Below are 17035 nucleotides of genomic sequence, written 5' to 3'. Positions count from 1 at the left end.
AGGGAGGTTGTAGTGAGGAGGGGTTTGGCCTCTTCTCCCAGGCAACAAACAGGACCCGGGGAAATGGTCACAAGTTGTACCAGAGGAGGTTTAGGTTGGACATAAGGAAGAACTTTTTCTCTCAGAGGGTGGTCAGGCACTGCAATGGCTGCCCAGGGAGGTGGTGGAGTCGCCGTCCCTGGCAGTGTTCAAGAGGCGCCTGGATGAGGAGCTGCGAGATGTGGTTTAGTGCTTGTGGTAGCAAGGGTAATGGGAGGATGGTTGGACTAGATGCTCTTGTAGGTCCCTTCCAACCTTGTGTTCTATGTGATTCAATTTCATACTGGGGAAGGAAGCAGACAAGGCTGGAACAAGTACTGAATGCCACGGGCAAAGGTCTTAAGATGTAGCCAGTTTTTCACTGGAGCAGATCCCAACTGAAGGTGATCACTGATAGCGTATACTTTCAACACATATAAACTTGGCTCTGATAATTTTCTTTGTTCATAAAAGGAAAACAAAATTGAACAAATTTCTTAAGTGCTTTTCCCGAGGTCTTAACATCTGCCATTCATCCACTCCTTTCCATCAGACACTCATCTCAGTAAGGCAAAAAGTGTAACAACTTTTCTTAGATTATCTGAGCCGTGAAAGATATTGCTTGTTTACTCATTCCCTGTTCCGGTCCAAGGAACAGGTTTTCTGACCCACTTCATGAGACTGGGCAGTCCAAGGGCTGAAATGAATTGGTGTACAACAGGACAATACAAAGTCAGGGCCATAGGGCCAAAGGCATGTTACATCCAGATCAAACGCTGCAGTAGCCACTCCATAAAGGAAAAAGCAAATGAAAGCTGTCCATGGAATCATAAAAAAACCTGAGCTGGAAGAGACCCATGTGGATCATTCAGTCCAACTCTTTGCTCCACAAAGAACAACTGAAAAATCAGACTGCATGTCTGAGAATGCTGTCCTCACACTTCTTGAACTCCAGCAAGCTTGGTGCCATGACCACTGCCCTGGGGAACCAGCTCCATTGCGTGACACCCTCTGGTGAAGAGCCTTCCCAGGATTTCCAGCCCGACCCTCCGCTTATGCAGCTTCGTGCCATTCCCTCCTGTCACCAAAGAGAAGATATCAGCACTGCTCCTCCGCTCCCCCTTGTGAGGAAACTGTAAGTTGCAGTGAGGTCTTTGCAATGAGGCCTCCCCTCAGTCTTCTCTAGTTTTATGTCATTTTGTATTGCTGGACCCCAAACTGCACAAAGTACTTGGGGTGAGGCCACACCAGAGCTGAGTAGAGCAGGACATTTACTTTCCTCAACCAGCTATAGCAAGGCCATGCTTGATGCACCCCAAGATAGAGTTGGTTTTCCTGGGTACCTGGACACACGTTAACTCAACGTTGCCAATGTTTAACGAGAAATTGTTGAATTGCAACTGAGTCTTGAACTCTAAATGACATCAGCAAGGATGAAAATAAGGCTGTGGAGGTGGTCATGCTAACTTAGGGGATAACTCATCCATCTCCTGTGCCACCACTGAGTTTGCTCAGTCTTTTTATATACAATCACATGACACACAAAAATGGCAAAGATAAGCATGATGCTGTTTTGGGACTTGCAGGTAACACTTAGGATTCTTTTTTTAAGTAAAAAAGCTTAGATAATTCTCAAGTAAACAGACAAATACTTACCATGATAAGCTAACAGGGAATGGGTGTCAACACACTCCTACTCTAAAGCACAAATAAGAAAAAACAACTGTTTCTTCTGGTTAGCAACTTTCCCCCTAACTTAAAGTAAATTTACAGCCACCATTTATTATTGATTTTTAGACTGTGACAACTCTGCTAAATACTATCAAGAAGTCTCACAAATGTGCGCAAGAACTTCTTTGCAGTGAGGGTGATGCAGCACTGGAACAGGCTGCCCAGGGAGGTTGTTGATTCTCCTTCTCTGGAGATATTCAGAACCCACCTGGACACCTAACTGTGCGACCTGGTGTAGGGAACCTGCTTTGGCAGGGGGGTTGGATTCGATGATCTCTGGAGCTCCCTTCCAACCCCTACAATTCTGTGATTCTGTGAAGTCAGCATCATGTTTTAAAAACTGACTGCTTGCACCACAAGATCTTGACCTAGAAGGTCTAAGTAGCAGACTAAGCAACTGTGGGCTGGGAGTTTCAAGAGGTGGTTCTGGGTGAACACTCCTACACTGTCACATCTAATACATTTCACAATGGAAAGCTGATTTTACAGATTAACCAATAACCATATATTTGTACTTAGGATATAATTAACAGATAATTTTAAACATAAACACTATCTCTGAAGTGTTGAAAATACAGTTGAAATATAATGAGTGGGAGGAATGACTGGGAATCTTAAGGTAGATCTTCCATCCCTGTGTTATGCAAGGTTGTGGTTATCTGGAGAAAGGTAAGCACTCTGTTTTCATGGCTGATCTTAAATGAGTTTGGGATGCACTGGAACAGGTTGCCCAAGGAGGCTGTGGATGCATCATCCCTGGAGGCATTCAAGGCCAGGCTGGATGTGGCTCTGGGCAGCCTGGCCTGTTGGCTGGAGACCCTGCCTGTAGCAGGGGGCTTGAAACTCGATGATCATTGTCCTTTTCAACTCAGGCCATTCTGTGATTCTATACAAAATATTACAGAATCACAGAATGGCCAGGGTTGGAAGGGACCACAAGGATGATGAATCTCCAACCCCCTGCCACATGCAGGGCCACCAACCTCCCCATTTAATACTAGACCAGGCTGCCCAGGGCCCCATCCAACCTGGCCTTGAACACCTCCAGGGACGGGGCATCTACAACCTCTCTGGGCAGCCTGTTCCAGCACCTCACCACTCTCTCTGTAAAGAACTTAATATTATTAAAGAGTTGTTCATATCAACTTGATGGTAAAGTGTTGTATTTACAGTTCTTGAAGACATCAGTTCTTGAACAAACTGAATGAATTAATTCTATTCCCCTGCCCGAACATCATTCAGTACAGCAATTTATAGCAGCTTCCAATACCTAAGTACACAAACATGTTACTACCCTGAACACGATTTGTCCTTGAGTTGGCAGCAAGCATGTAGGAACATTTGGAAATCTCAATCAATTTTACTTCTGTGTTAAGCAAATAATCACGTATTGATGCTAATTAAAAAAAAAAAAAAAATCTAATCATCAAGTTATACTAGCTGTACTAATAAAGGCATAGGAAGGAGAGAAACCATACAAGAATTTAATGTTGTCTTGTTTGATATGGCTTAAAAAACGGCTAATGAATAGATCACTTCTGATTTTCAACATGTGAACATCTATTTTAAAAACAGATCACTTGAAGTACTGTGAAATGTCAAACTTTCACTCACTTACCATTTACTTCCAGATAACTCCCAGCTAACAAAAGCGTGCTTCTGAATACATAATGCATTACATTTTTTACTTTCAACACCTGGTGTCAGCAGAATAACGCTGTATATTTGTATGTAAGATGCTCTGCAGTTGTGTGTGCTATGATTTTAGGGCAGTAGTATCAAATAAAGTGGAACCATAGAAAACTATGGGAAATGATGGACATAGAGGGATTTAGTGGTTAAGTGACACATTGTTTGTTAACTGATCATAGCAGGCTATTTTAAAAATGAAACAAAGTTGTCTAAAAACCTTCATCCTTTACTCAAGGTTAAAGACAACCTGAAGCAAAGCAAAAAAATCATTCTGTGTCTCCAAATTTTGAGCAAGCTTAATTTGCAGAAAAGCATTAACTGCTAACAATTTCTACGTCACAATTCAGCTGAATGCAATTTCATTTTTGTACTAGCAAACCATTACTTTTCTGTCTAGTTTAGGACAGCTGCATTAATAATCATTATGATGGTTTCATTAAGAACGGACAGTGAGGGGAGTGTTTTTGTTTGTAGCTACCTGGATCTCTAAGACATTAAATAAAAAAAATCAAATATCAGAGATTAAATATACTTTGGTCCTTCCTTCCTTCCACTCTAACAAGAAAACAGTCAAATTAATGGTAAATGCCAAGACAGTCACAACGAGTAACATTGTACTTCACTACTTTAATGTGAAAGCATATATTTTTTTACTTTAAGATAATGGGCATAAGGGAATGAAAGCTTTTTCAGCTTTTGATGCTTATTTCAAAATCCAAACTGGATTTTGGCAGACATTTAGATCAACTGACATATTATCTAAGTTGTGCTAAGTTTCTTAAATTACAGCTTTTCAAATACATTACTGAAGGAATCCTGAATTTCAGAAGAGTCATAAGCATCTTATACATGGAAAACTGAAAATACTGTATTGCTGTCAGAAGATCTTGATTCTATTTCAGAAGAAAATAATTTATCAGAAAACTGAAATAATACAGAAGAAGATGTGGTCAAGAGTTTTTTAATTCACTTGGTAAAAAAAATTAAAACGTACACTTCCACTAATTATGAGTTTCCTAAAGAAAACTTTCCAAAAGCTGTATTGCCTTTCTTTGTTTTTTCAGTGAGATACAGGGGTTTTAGTACAGCCACCGTGGATTTTAAAGCTAGAACAGAAAGGCTAACATGGTCAGCAGAATAATTTCCAGGTGAACAATGTTTGGTGGAGACCCCTATGCTCCAGCCAGGCGTTTACTACCTCTCAAATTATTTGTGCTGGCCAGCTTTTTGATTCCACAAAATCACATCACCTAAAAGGGGAGAGAAAAAAAGAAAAAAGACAAAGCTGCCTGTAGCACAAACCAGTGTCAACTGTTTTAGAACTCCCTGGCCCCTCATCTCTTTTGGGAAGAGCAAAATAATAACAATAATGAAAATCAACAACTAAAACACAGGTCTTCAAGAACCCTTTTCTCCCAAACTTGCAAACATTCTGTGGTCATCTTAAGAAGCATGTACTTCAACTTGACAAGAACAGAAGTACAGCTGCTGAAGCAATACATAGATCAGAAAGGTTTGTCTGGCTACTCTTCTGAGCAGTTCTAGACATCTCCTCTCTGACCTGCACCCAGTGGGAGAGGCTGAGCAGAGCGAACTGCCTGGATGATTGGGAAAAGGCTGCCAAGACAGCATTTGTATGGATCCACTCACTTTTTCCATCAGTAATTCGAGAACAACAGAATCGGAGGGTTTGGAAAGGACCCGTGTAGGTCATCTACTCCAACCTCCCTGCTAAGCAAGTTTCCTACAGTAGATGGCACAGAGAACTGTCTAGGCAGGTCTTGAATATTTCCAGAGGAGATTCCACAAACTCCCTGGGCAGCCTGGTACAACTGCTCTGTCACTCTCACAATAAAGAAGTTCTTACAAAAAAAATTTATTAAAAACATCAATTCTTATGGAAGAAAAAAAGGGATGTACACTGTCCAGTAATAAAAAGAAATATGCAGAGTGGGCACAGAACTAGTTTCCTCCCTCATCAGGTGGTAGGATGCTTGGGTGCTAAAAAACCAATGATCTTTACCTAAAGGAAGTTTTTTTTTTGATACTGTTATTCAAGATATTCTCATAAGCAAGCCAGAAAAAACAAACAAACAAACAAACATGATTTAACACAAACTGTTGGTACTTAGATTAAAAAAATGGCTAGAAATATGCATAAAATTTGGTACATTCGTTCACCCAGCAGAGAAATGCTGGCAATGAAAATACTGACTCATCTGAAAGATGCAGGTAAGACCACAATGCAAAAGGCTGCACACAAAACTAAGTTTTTGCCCTGCAAGTCTCTGCAGAGTTGCTGCTCTGCAGCAGCAATTCAACTGAGGTCAGCGCTGAGTTCCAAGATTAGTCAGGAATATTCAACTGCATAAACAAAATCTGGGGAAAGATAAGCTTAACAGAAGCTCTGTAGAAATAGATTTGGCAGTTATAATAATCATGAACTCAGCATGAGTCAACAACGTGGTACTCTTGGAAAAAATATCCCAATGTTTATGTACAAACAAGTGTATCATTAGTAAGACACATGAATATAATCTCCAACTCTGATCTGGTCACAAATAGAATACTACGTGCAGCTTTGAGCACCACACTTCCAGAATGTGATCAATTGGACAGAAGGGAGAGTAATTACAGGCCAAGAAAACATGGGGAGGTAAGACTCTACTGTGATCATTTATTTTAGAGAAAATAGGTCATGCCTGTAATTATACAAAAACACACTAATTAAACAAAGAAGCAGCAGGAAGCTTCAAACCACATCTACTTTTACAGAAGACCCAATGATCTTAAATTCCAAATACAGACCTTAGGAAAGACTGCTTTATCCACTGGTAAGCACAGTGCCTCAGAAGAGCCTAGAACATCTCAGAGGGCTGGGAATTCTCCACTGTAAGCAATACCAAGCAGCGGGTTAGTCAAATCTCTATTAGAAATAACAGTACTACTTCTAGGTTTGTGTTTTGCCAAGAAATTGGATTAGGTAGTCTCTTAGCTCTTCTTCAAAAACGGAGAAACAAACAGCAGGTTAATTCATATGCTCTGCATACAAAGCAGTGCAGGATTTATTAAGACTGCAAGCAGTTGATTCTGCAGTCCAGTCATTGGATCCCTTCTACCAACACCACGAGAAGAGGATTCTAGATCCTGCTCTGAATCTGTTTATAAGTAGGTTTATAGGCCTGTTTAGTCACTGTGCAATTACTTGATTTCGGATTTTTTTCTTCCAAATAGCAATAAGCCTGAAAAGAGTGAACAAAATGTTGGATTCCTGCCCATTCCTATTCCACACAGTACCTGCCAACTATACTCAGAGATGTAATCCCAAATTTCTACATCTAATATGCTTGGACCAATCAAGTCCTGCTTTTGCAGCTTCAAAAGGACAAGCTGCAACAAGATCAGATGTTTGTAGGAGACATGGGTTAGAGTCCTCCAAGGAGAGGGGGCATGAATCAAACTTTTCTAGAAAGACTGTTCTTAGTCCTGAAGCTGGTGTTGGTTGGAACATGTGCACATCTGACAGACATAAGGTATGCCCAGTTGAAAGGCAGAGCAGTGCCAGGCCAGCAGTACATCTTTGGCTGATAGAAGCACTGAAAGAAGGCAAAGTAAAAGAGTGACCCAGGACTCCACCACCACAGCCTCAAGAATAGCCTGGCAATTCACTATTACCATTCCCCATTGGAAGCTTTGGCTCCTCAAGTAGAAAGCAGCAGAGACTTTTGCACTTAAGAGTCTGCAAGACTGTCACCCTACTTCCCATACAGAACATAAAAGCAGCTACAAACCTGAACCTAAAAAGACAAGTCTTAATTTTGTCTATTTTACTTGTTAGATACTACTGTTTTCAGATCATAGACATGACATAACTTAGCCATAAGAAGATCTAAAATAATTGCTATTAGAGATTTTAAAAATATAAACCATATTTTGCTTACAGGCATATGTTGTATTTGCTCTATTGATAGCAAGCTGGTAAGATAAATCACTGATACAGATTAATTGGAGTAATTAACTGGAAATCTATAGCCTCACACAGGTTTCCTCCAAGCTGTCAATGGGGTAACCGTAGACAAGACACACCATGAGTGCTCTAGACACACAGGAAAATTTTGCACGCACATTTTTTCTATGTACTGTTTCCTGCATATGTGATTGGAGTTAAGTTATTAGAGATTCACAGGTAAATTGTCACAGATGGGCACAGATGTGATCCAGAGTCATGCCACAAGTCTCTGGGGAAATAATAATAAAAAAGGTAAGCTGACACACATCTCTTAGAAAGAAAATCAAGTCATTGATTAGACTGTGGTAGCTCAGATGATATGCTACACAAGTTTCAGCAGCAGCAGCTCTGCTCACAGCACAGAAATAATAAGGTCAGATCCAACAAGAGCTGCTGAAGCACAGTAATTTTGTGCATGCAGTTATTTTTTTACGGATCTCAAAATTATTGGGAAGTTGAATGATCTTCCCTCTTAGCAGCCTGCCTGTTCCATTGTCACTGACAACGTTTACCAACATTTTTTTCCTAAAAACACTCCTAAAGCACCTCAACTACCTGAAGTAAAAAGTCAGATGATAAAATTCAGTTGGGCTTCAGTAGGCTACTGTAGAGATCTGAAGGGGGGTGGGGGATGGGGAGGAATGTCAGAGAAACAATCCCCCATCCCATACACAACCTCAAATATTAGCCAAAAGAAAGACCACATTACCTGATCTGGCAGAGTCATGAAAGGCAAATTGTCCTAAAGGGAATAAGTATTACCTGCTCCTCTCCCCCAGAACCATACCTATCAGGTCACGTGGCTGCTGCACCACTCCGCTCAACTCTGTTTACAGTTTGGTTCCAACAACTCTGAAGGCCGACCACACATGCACTCACAACATTAAAATGAAATTAAATACATCTGAAGAACATAGAATTGAAAGGCCACAAACTTTATGCTCTAAATCTTGACACACTTCACAAGGATGGAAAGCGAAGCTCTTATGTGAATGTGTAACTAAAATATTTTCTGTGCTTCTGTGATAATAATTAACAAAATTCCAAACTGAATTACAGATCCTAATTGGGTTTTCACATACAGCATCACTGAAATGGAAGTCACATGTAAGACACATAGTCTACAACTGGACAAAGAACAGAGATCAAATCATTTTTTTAATATGTAGGAATTAGAAAAATGACCTCACTGCAAAAATGAATCGCGTACAAAGTTAAAGATGCTTGGTGCCACCCGTTAACATAGCAAATTGCCATTAAGCATAGTTAATTAAAAAATCTAATCTAGTAGCAGTAAAAGAACAGACTAAATGAGCAGATGGATTTGGATATATTTTGACCTAAATTTCTTGATATTTCAGGAAGATAAGTAAAGGTAAATATAAATAGGAATAAAAATGAGAGGAAAAAACAGCCAGACAGGGTATCTCATTATGAAGCCTCATACTAGGAAAATGGAAGGACACCAAAAAACCTTTTTTCTCTCTTTTTATTGCACCTGTTTGTCTTCCCCAAGATGATTGATGTTTGATTCTTTAAGCAGGTCTCTTAAAGGTTCACCTAGATATAAATAATCACATGACTAAGAAATTCATTATATCAGGAACTACAAGCACAAAATACAGCCCATTGCCTAAGGAGAGTTTAATCAGATGAAAATGCCAACTTAGAATATAATTTAATCTGTATGATCAATTTAAAAGTTGCCTTTCTTTTATGCTCAGCCTCTCCTGAATTTCACTCCTGTTAGAGGCAATGACTAAAGAAGATCTGCAGTCCACAGAAGTCAGAAAGATTCTTTTGTTTTTGAGCCCTTTATGTCACCTTCCCCAAAGACACTCCCAACCAGACAAAGTTTATAAGCATCTAACTTTATGTTATTTTTCATATCTGAAATGAGTTTCAGAAAGATCTGGCCAGTGGCTGGATTCACATGCGGAAAGTTCTCATTGCTGCTGGAGTATTGGGATTACATTACAGTAAGCAGTGCAACCTTGGAGCAGGTTAGTGGTCCGATGTGGGAAACATGTGCATGTTATGATAAACACCCTGCTGGGATTTATTCCCTTTATAATTTTCAGCTAAGCCAAAATTAAGCCTGGGGTTCTGCTCCATAAATTATGTCAAAACATTTCCCTTATTTGTGTAATCTCTCATACAGTGCAGGCTAAGCTCTATTCAATCCTATCAATTCTTAATTAAGTTATTCTGCTGTTTCCACATCCAAACATAATAGTACCACCACATATCACATGTAACACAACACGAAACAGTCCTGTAGACAACAGGGTCGTGTAAGGTAATGCAGTTTTAAAGCACTGCTTCAAAGTACATGTTGCCACACTCCACCTACGTGCTGTATGTTGCCACACTGCATCCCCTGTTAGTGGAAATATTATGCAACGCTGAGATTGGATTCTCACTTACTCATTCTACAAGAAGTCTAAATTTAGTTGTAAATATTACCTTGAAGAAAATCAACAGCAGTTGATACTCCTGAATGTATCTGAATGCCAAGCTCACTGCAATGTTCTACTTCCCACCTTGTAGTCTCTAGGTGGAACTCTCTTCTCACACTTCCCTTTTCCAACTCTTTGTAGGGTTCATAGAATCACTAAGTTTCAAAAAGACCACTAAGATCATCCAGTCGTACCATCAACCCATCTCCACCATGCCCACTACCCACATCCCACAGTGCCACACCTACTCTTCTCTTGAAAACCTCCAGGGACAGTGACTCCACCACCTCTTTTCCAAAATCTGAACACTTTCTGAGAAGAAATTTTTCCTAATACCCAGTGTGAACCTCCTGTGATACAACTTAAAGCCATTCCCTCGTGTCCTACCACTAATCACCTGGGAGAAGAGGTCAATCTCAACTCTCTCTACCTTCAAGTTGTGAGAGATAAGGTCTCCCCTGAGCCTCCTCTTCTCCAGACTAAACAATCCCAGCTCCCTCAGCTGCTCCCCATAAGACTTGTGCTCCAGATCCTTCTCTGGACACGCTCAATGTCTTTCTTCTAGTGAGGGGCCCAAAACTGAACTTGAGGTGCAGCCTTGTTAGTGCTGAGTACAGAGGGATGACCACCTCCCTGTTCCTGCTGGCTACAGGATTGCTGATACAAGCCAGGATGCTATTGGCCTTCTTGGCCACTTGTGCACACAGCTAGCTCGTGTTCAGCCAGCTGTAAACTAACACCTGCAGATCCAGGTTGCTGTTTCTTTCCCCACAATAAGTACTACTACCTTGAAATTCAAGACTATCCACCTATCAGCCAAAAACCATGGCAAGTTTTTTTGTTGTTGTTGTTTCACCTTGTTGTTTCATGCTCCCCATCTTGTTCATGCTTTTCATGGTCCCCATCTTACCTGAAGTTCTGCCCTACCCAACTGCTATTGGTTAAAATTGCCTTCAATTTTCCCTCTCACATATTCTCAAATCCTATTAGCAAAACAAATCTGATCACAGTGACTAAAACAAAACAAACAAAGAAATAACAACAAAAGCACCAACACAGTAATTTTCATTTCAGGTTATTACTATGAGTGCTTACACTGTATATCCCTTTCTCCAGGCTTCTTACATCGCTCTTCCTTTCCCATAACCGTTTCATGTCATGGAATTTCCAGTTTCTTCAGGCCGTAACACTGACAAGATCACGGTGCCTTGCTATAGAAAACCTCTTTCTCGTTGCAGATGAGTTGGATAAATCTAAACAAGGGAGCAGATTCTGACACTCATTCACCATATTGCCAGAGTATAACCCCATAAAACCTTTGGAACAGGAATATCAGCAAAAGCTGGAGGCCAAAAGAATGTCATCACAAAAAAGAGGTATGAGTTATATAAAAGGTAAAAGAGAAGGCCAGTGCTTAGCAGCACAGAGATGGATTGCGGAGTAGAAAGCAATGACACTGTGCTTTAAAAGCAAAAATTATTGAGGTCCTAATGAAGGAATCAATATCCCTTAAAATAAATATCCCTTCACCAGCAAGCTGTGAAGATGTTGAGAGAACCACTTATTTTATTGGTCAACATCTTCTGGTCACACTTTTGGATTTGCAAACCACTTGAACCTGAAAATTTGCTTTCCTGCACTGCCAATTGATTTTGTAAGTTCTACTTTAGGAATCACAACAGAGATGCTAAATCAACAATTAAAACAGCCTTAAATACTTCCCATCAAGCTCAAAGCACATACTATGTGCTGCCAGAATCCAAAATGTTTTATTATAGCTCCCAGAGCAAATTGCAGGTAATGCAGCTAGTTAAATTAGTTTTAAAAAGAAAACAGTTAAAGACTTAAAAGAGTTATATAAGAGTTAATTTCAAGAATTAAAAAGGAGTTAGGATTACAGCTGGGACTGGAGCCCTCTATTTACTTTGGCCTATCTACCATTTCCTTATACATTAAAACAATCCATAATTCCATAATTTCTTCTAAGAGAAGTTATTACATAATGAACTGCCACAGCCTTATACTCTTATCATAGCTAACGTCAACCTCTTGCTTGTCAGCACATCTAAATGCCACTCAAAGCAACTATAGTCACCACTCTTCCAACATAAGAAAACAAGACTCTTATTTCTCACTCACTACTTACAGTCTCACTTCCAGTATTATTTTTCTCAGCAATGTTTTGAAGAAAATTGGTTTATTTCTATTTTCTTTCTAGCTTTCAGCCCTTGTACTACATATGTGGGATGTATTTCTCCTGATGGGAAATAATATAACCTGTTACTTTTGATTTCTAGAGAAATCCACACATTTCTGAGATCTTGCAACAACAAAACTCCTACGACAGAAATCAGAGTGATCAGAGTGGATAGAATCAAATTCTTTTTTTTTTTTCTTTTTTTTTTTTTCGGACCCTATCTTGAAATCTAAGAGCCAAATAAATTAATATCTCATTGTGGATAAGAGATTATTACAATCGCATACTGATTTTAACACTAAATTTCTTTGTCTACTAGAAACCCTTGGTTTCCATTTAAAAGAACTCAGAAATAATTTTATTAAAAAGTTCTTATGAACCACAGAACAGTACTCATTGCATCTGGCTACATTTTTCAAAGTTGGGAACCTTGGCTGGCCACTTAGACTTTACCAGCAGACGTGAAGAGACATGAGCTGAATCCCTCACCATCAGCTACAAATGAAATTCATGCTTTAAATGAATTAGTAGATAATTAAGCAAATATACTACCTGTCAGAATGGTATGGTACTCAGTCCCTCCTGCATAATTAGCTTCTATACTCCATCTTCCAGTTTTTGACTTTCAGATACACTGAAATCCCAAATACTAATAAAACCAAATGGAGGCAGTTGCTTCAGGCTTCTACCTATTGCATGTTATCAACTAAAACCACAGATGAGGAAAAAAATCAGTTAAAAAACAAGCTTCAATCTTTTAAATAGTTCATAAAACGAACATAAGCCTTCATCACCAGCAGACTTCATGAAGGATACAATCAAAAAGTAAAACCTCTTTAGCAACTGAATGGCTGAACTACTCAACCTATATACTTGAAAATATCAGCCTTCTAGCGGCACTGTGTAAACTGTGCGTCGGTAGAAACAATAAAACCTGGTTATGTAATTGAAGTACTGTACACAAACTGGTCTGCCTAACAGAAGGCAAAACCTGACAGGTGACACATTTCACTAGACATGTAGACAACCAGTCCCTGTGACGCAGATGGCTGCAGCAGAGGTACAAGCTGATACAAGGGATTTGGAGAAATACAAGAGAGGAAAGTATAAGTGTACAGTCTTACACCTAGAGAAAAATAACTGCACGCACCAGTACAGGTTGGGGGATGAGCTGCTGGAGAGGAGCTCTGCAAAGAGGGACCTGGGTGTCCTGGTGGATGACAGGTTGGCCATGAGCCAGCAGTGTGCCCTTGTGGCCAAGAAGGCCAATGGCATCCTGAGGTGCATTAAAAAGAGCGTGGCCAGCAGGTCAAGGGAGGTGATCTTCCTCTACTCTGCCCTGGCAAGGCCTCACTTGGACTACTCTGTTCAGTTCTGGGCTCCCCAGTACAAAAAAAAAAACCACCAAAAACACAGGGATTTCCTGTAAAGAGTCCAGCAGAGGGCCACAAAGATGATTCTGACGAAGAAAAGCTGAGAAACCTGGGTCTGTTCAGCCTTGAGAAAAGAAGACTGAGAGGGGATCTGATCAATGTTCATACGTATCTAAGGTGTGGGTAAAGGGACAAGGTCAAGCTCTTTTCAGCAATGGGTGGTGATAGGACAAGGGGAAGCAGACACAAACTGAAACAGAAAGTACCGCACAAACATGTGTAAAAACTTCTTCTGGAACACTCTGCCCAGGGGGTTGTGGAGTCTCCTTCTCTGAAGACATTCAAGACCCACCTGGACACCTACTTGTGCAACCTGGTTTAGGGAGCCTTCTGTGGCAAGGGGGTTGGACTTGATAATCTCTACAGGTCGCTTCCAGGCCCTACAATTCTGTGATTCTGTGAAAAGCAGACCACCGAGTATAGATAAGCAGTGTGACTAGATTCTCTGACACATTGCTACACATCTTATTCATCCCTACAAGACTCATGAATATACCCTCCTGGACAAACGAAGCTAGAAAGGTGGCAAGCATCCTGCATTGCAACAATGGGAGCACCCACAGTAGGCAGAGGGAGTGGGTTATCTCCCTCTACTCAACACTCATTAGATCACATATAGAATATCACATCCAGTTTTTGGGTACAAGGAAGATACTGACAAACTACAGTGAGCTCAAGGGAGAGTCACCAAGACAACAACGGGCAGGAGATCCTGACTTGTGAAAAGAGGCTTAGGAAACTGCATTTATTCAGCTTGCAAAGAGATGACTCTTGGATGACCCAGCAGTAGTCTTCCCACACCTCTGAGATGATTTTCCATAAGAAGGGAGTTTGACAAGCAACAAACATAAACTGAAACAGGACAGGCTCTGTCTTGACTCATGGAAAAGGATTTTAATGATGAAGACAGCCAAGCATTGGAGCAAACTGCCTAGTTCCTATCCCTGCAGGTTTCTGAGACATACCAGGTATGGCCCTGAACAACCTGCTCATACATATGATCCTGCTTTGAACAGGAGGTTGCATGAGAGACTCCTGAGGTCCCTCTCAGCCTGAATTACACTGTGGTAAAGGTAGTGGGACTATATCAGGCCAGATAGAATGAGTAGAGGGAAAGACAGCAAAAGGATGTACAATCACTCTGGTATTATTTTATGACGTGTATGTTCAAAATTGCAACTGTGCTAATGCAGAAAATGCCCCACAGCTGAAGTCTGGTGTGCTTGGAATGACATCCCTCACAGTTACAGAGTAAATGTACAGGTAACAGTAGAAAAAGCAGTGCTTTAGGGAAAAGGATGAGAAAAAAGAATTCCACTTGGCCAAGGACTTCTGTCAGAATGGCAGTAATACAACGGTAACTTCAGCTGTTAGTAAAAGTCCTAAGCAATTACAGTCAAACACTGGAGAAAGAGATGGTTGTACAGGTAATCCCAAAGAGAGTAAGAGAGAGAAATCAGAAGTGACAACAATACTCAATAGGCTTTTCCCAAGATGTAAAATGCAAATAACTGACAAACTCAAAGAAATGAAAAGAGCCAAAATCTTAATGTAAAGGGCATTCTTGAAAAACACTGTAATGGTAAATCAATAGAATGTCCTTCTTCAGTGTTAATTGGTTTTTGGAAGTGAGGAAGAGAGCCGTTTGACATGGTCCATAAAATGTAATTACATTTTTGGAATGAAAAAGAACAGAACACTCAAAATAGCCACAGACTTGATTTAAGCATTTACTACTGCTTTCAACATTCTAACAGAAAGAGGGAGAGAGAATATGAAGGCATAACATCTGCAAACTCAATGACATTACTACCTTTATACATTTACTCTGTCCCTTGTTGTTACCTGTTTAATATTTAACCTGTTAATTTAGCTTTACAAGATGCAAAAAAGATAGAATATGTCCATACAGAAAATGCTTCTTATGGCAAGTGTTCTCTGCTCAAGAAGTTCATATCACTTAAAGTGTCGCACAAACTTCACATTCAATTCTACCTAACGCATGACAGTTATGAAAACTACTTGACCAGATTTAAGCTTAAAAAGCATTTTCTTTTAGAGCACGAGAAGTATACAAGAGGACATGAATAAGGAAAAAAAAAAAAAGTTCACTGCTCCAAAAAAGAGAGAACATACAAACCACAGTGAAAAGAGATGCATTTTATTTTTTTTTTGCTACAAAGAGTAACTTAACTGTTTATGCTGTTTATACAGAAAAATATTTTGGGTAATCCATCAGAGAGCAAAAATGTATCAGAGTCAGTACCAAAAGGTGAATGCTACAACATAATCCTGAAATTTATTACTCACTTATTTCACTCCAGTACACCCTCAGGACTGCACCTGTGACTGTACCCACCCTCACAAATTTACAGCATTGATCAGGATGTAACCTCTCACCTCCCCAAAGTTCCATAAGAACAAGCAAACACAACCAGCAGAGGCAGAAGAGAAAAAGATTATGGTTCTATCAGCAGGCAGATGCAAGCCCTTCTGAGAAATACAACCTTTTGAAATAAATAGTTGGGCTGCTACTGGGACTCAAGCAAACACACAGGCAGCTCAGAGGGACACTGGTTGGAAGGAACCAGCCTCCTGCTCAGAGCAAGACTCATGCCCAGGCCTAGCGACACTACTTCAAGTAAAGAGGCTGTGCTCAGTGAACAATAGGTAGGAGAGACAGCAGGGCGCTGGATGCCAAAACAGGCCTCTGCCCCAGGCTCTCAGGTGGCACTTAGCTTTCCACGTCAGAAATCAGCTAAGGAAACCATGAGCTGACACGATGATCCTTTCTAAAGAATAAAATCAAGTATTCTAAACAGTATTTTTCTACCCTGACTCTGCTCGCACATAAAGAAATCACTGAAAGAAAAACTGAAAGGAACAGATGATAATGGGTATTGAATTTGTGACACACGCTCTTCTGTGATGGAGCAAAGCCTTGTTTCATACTCCAGCGGTCTTAAACCCATGAAAAGAACCAAACCTGTTTACAAAGATGCCATCTTTTTTGCAAAGATGAATATCAGTGATATTCAGTATCTAAGGGGGAGATGCAGGAAAGAAGTGGACAGACTCTTTAGCAGGATCTGTGCTGACAGAACAAGGGGAAATGGCTTCCAACCCAGGGAGGGTAGATTTAGGTTAAATTTACAGTGAGGGTGTTGAGGCACTGGAACAGGTTGCCCAGAAATGTGGTGGATGCCCTGTCTCTGGAGACTTTCAAGTCAAGGCTGGATCACACCCTGGGCAACCTGATCTAGCTGTGGTGTCCCTGTTTATTGCAGGGGAGTGGGACCAGGTGTCACTCAGAGGTCCCTTCCAACTCTTAAGGTTTCCATGACTCTAAGATGCAAAACATCACAGTAACTTGAAAAGCGAGGAGGAAACAGCCAGCAAAAATTCAAGCACAACGAGGTACTGCCCACAGTAACTACTTACTATTTGTCAGCAATAGCATGCAGATTGTAAAACACAGGCAGCATGCTGAAAGTCA

At 40.4% G+C, this 17035-nt stretch overlaps 1 protein-coding gene across 6 annotated transcripts in view; it reads right to left on the bottom strand.

Moving 5' to 3' along the window:
* The window catches only part of GGACT (gamma-glutamylamine cyclotransferase), a 31651-nt gene that overhangs the window by 13328 nt on the left and 1288 nt on the right, over positions 1-17035 (bottom strand). Inside the window, exons 1-2 of one of the 6 annotated variants that reach the window (XM_048933239.1) lie at positions 8160-8482; positions 6250-6331 (exon numbers count right to left, since the gene is read on the bottom strand). The exons of 4 other annotated variants lie outside the window; for them this stretch is intronic. The gene's annotated coding sequence lies outside the window, so the exon portion shown is untranslated. Of the gene's footprint in view, positions 1-6249; positions 6332-8159; positions 8483-17035 lie in introns of those variants that run through there. One more of the 6 variants, XM_048933241.1, reaches the window with a different exon arrangement.

The sequence above is a fragment of the Lagopus muta genome, chromosome 1, assembly GCF_023343835.1.
Source record: "Lagopus muta isolate bLagMut1 chromosome 1, bLagMut1 primary, whole genome shotgun sequence".
NCBI lineage: Eukaryota > Metazoa > Chordata > Aves > Galliformes > Phasianidae > Lagopus > Lagopus muta.
Note: the sequence above shows the minus strand (reverse complement) of the source record. Positions and strands in the feature narration are given on the sequence as shown.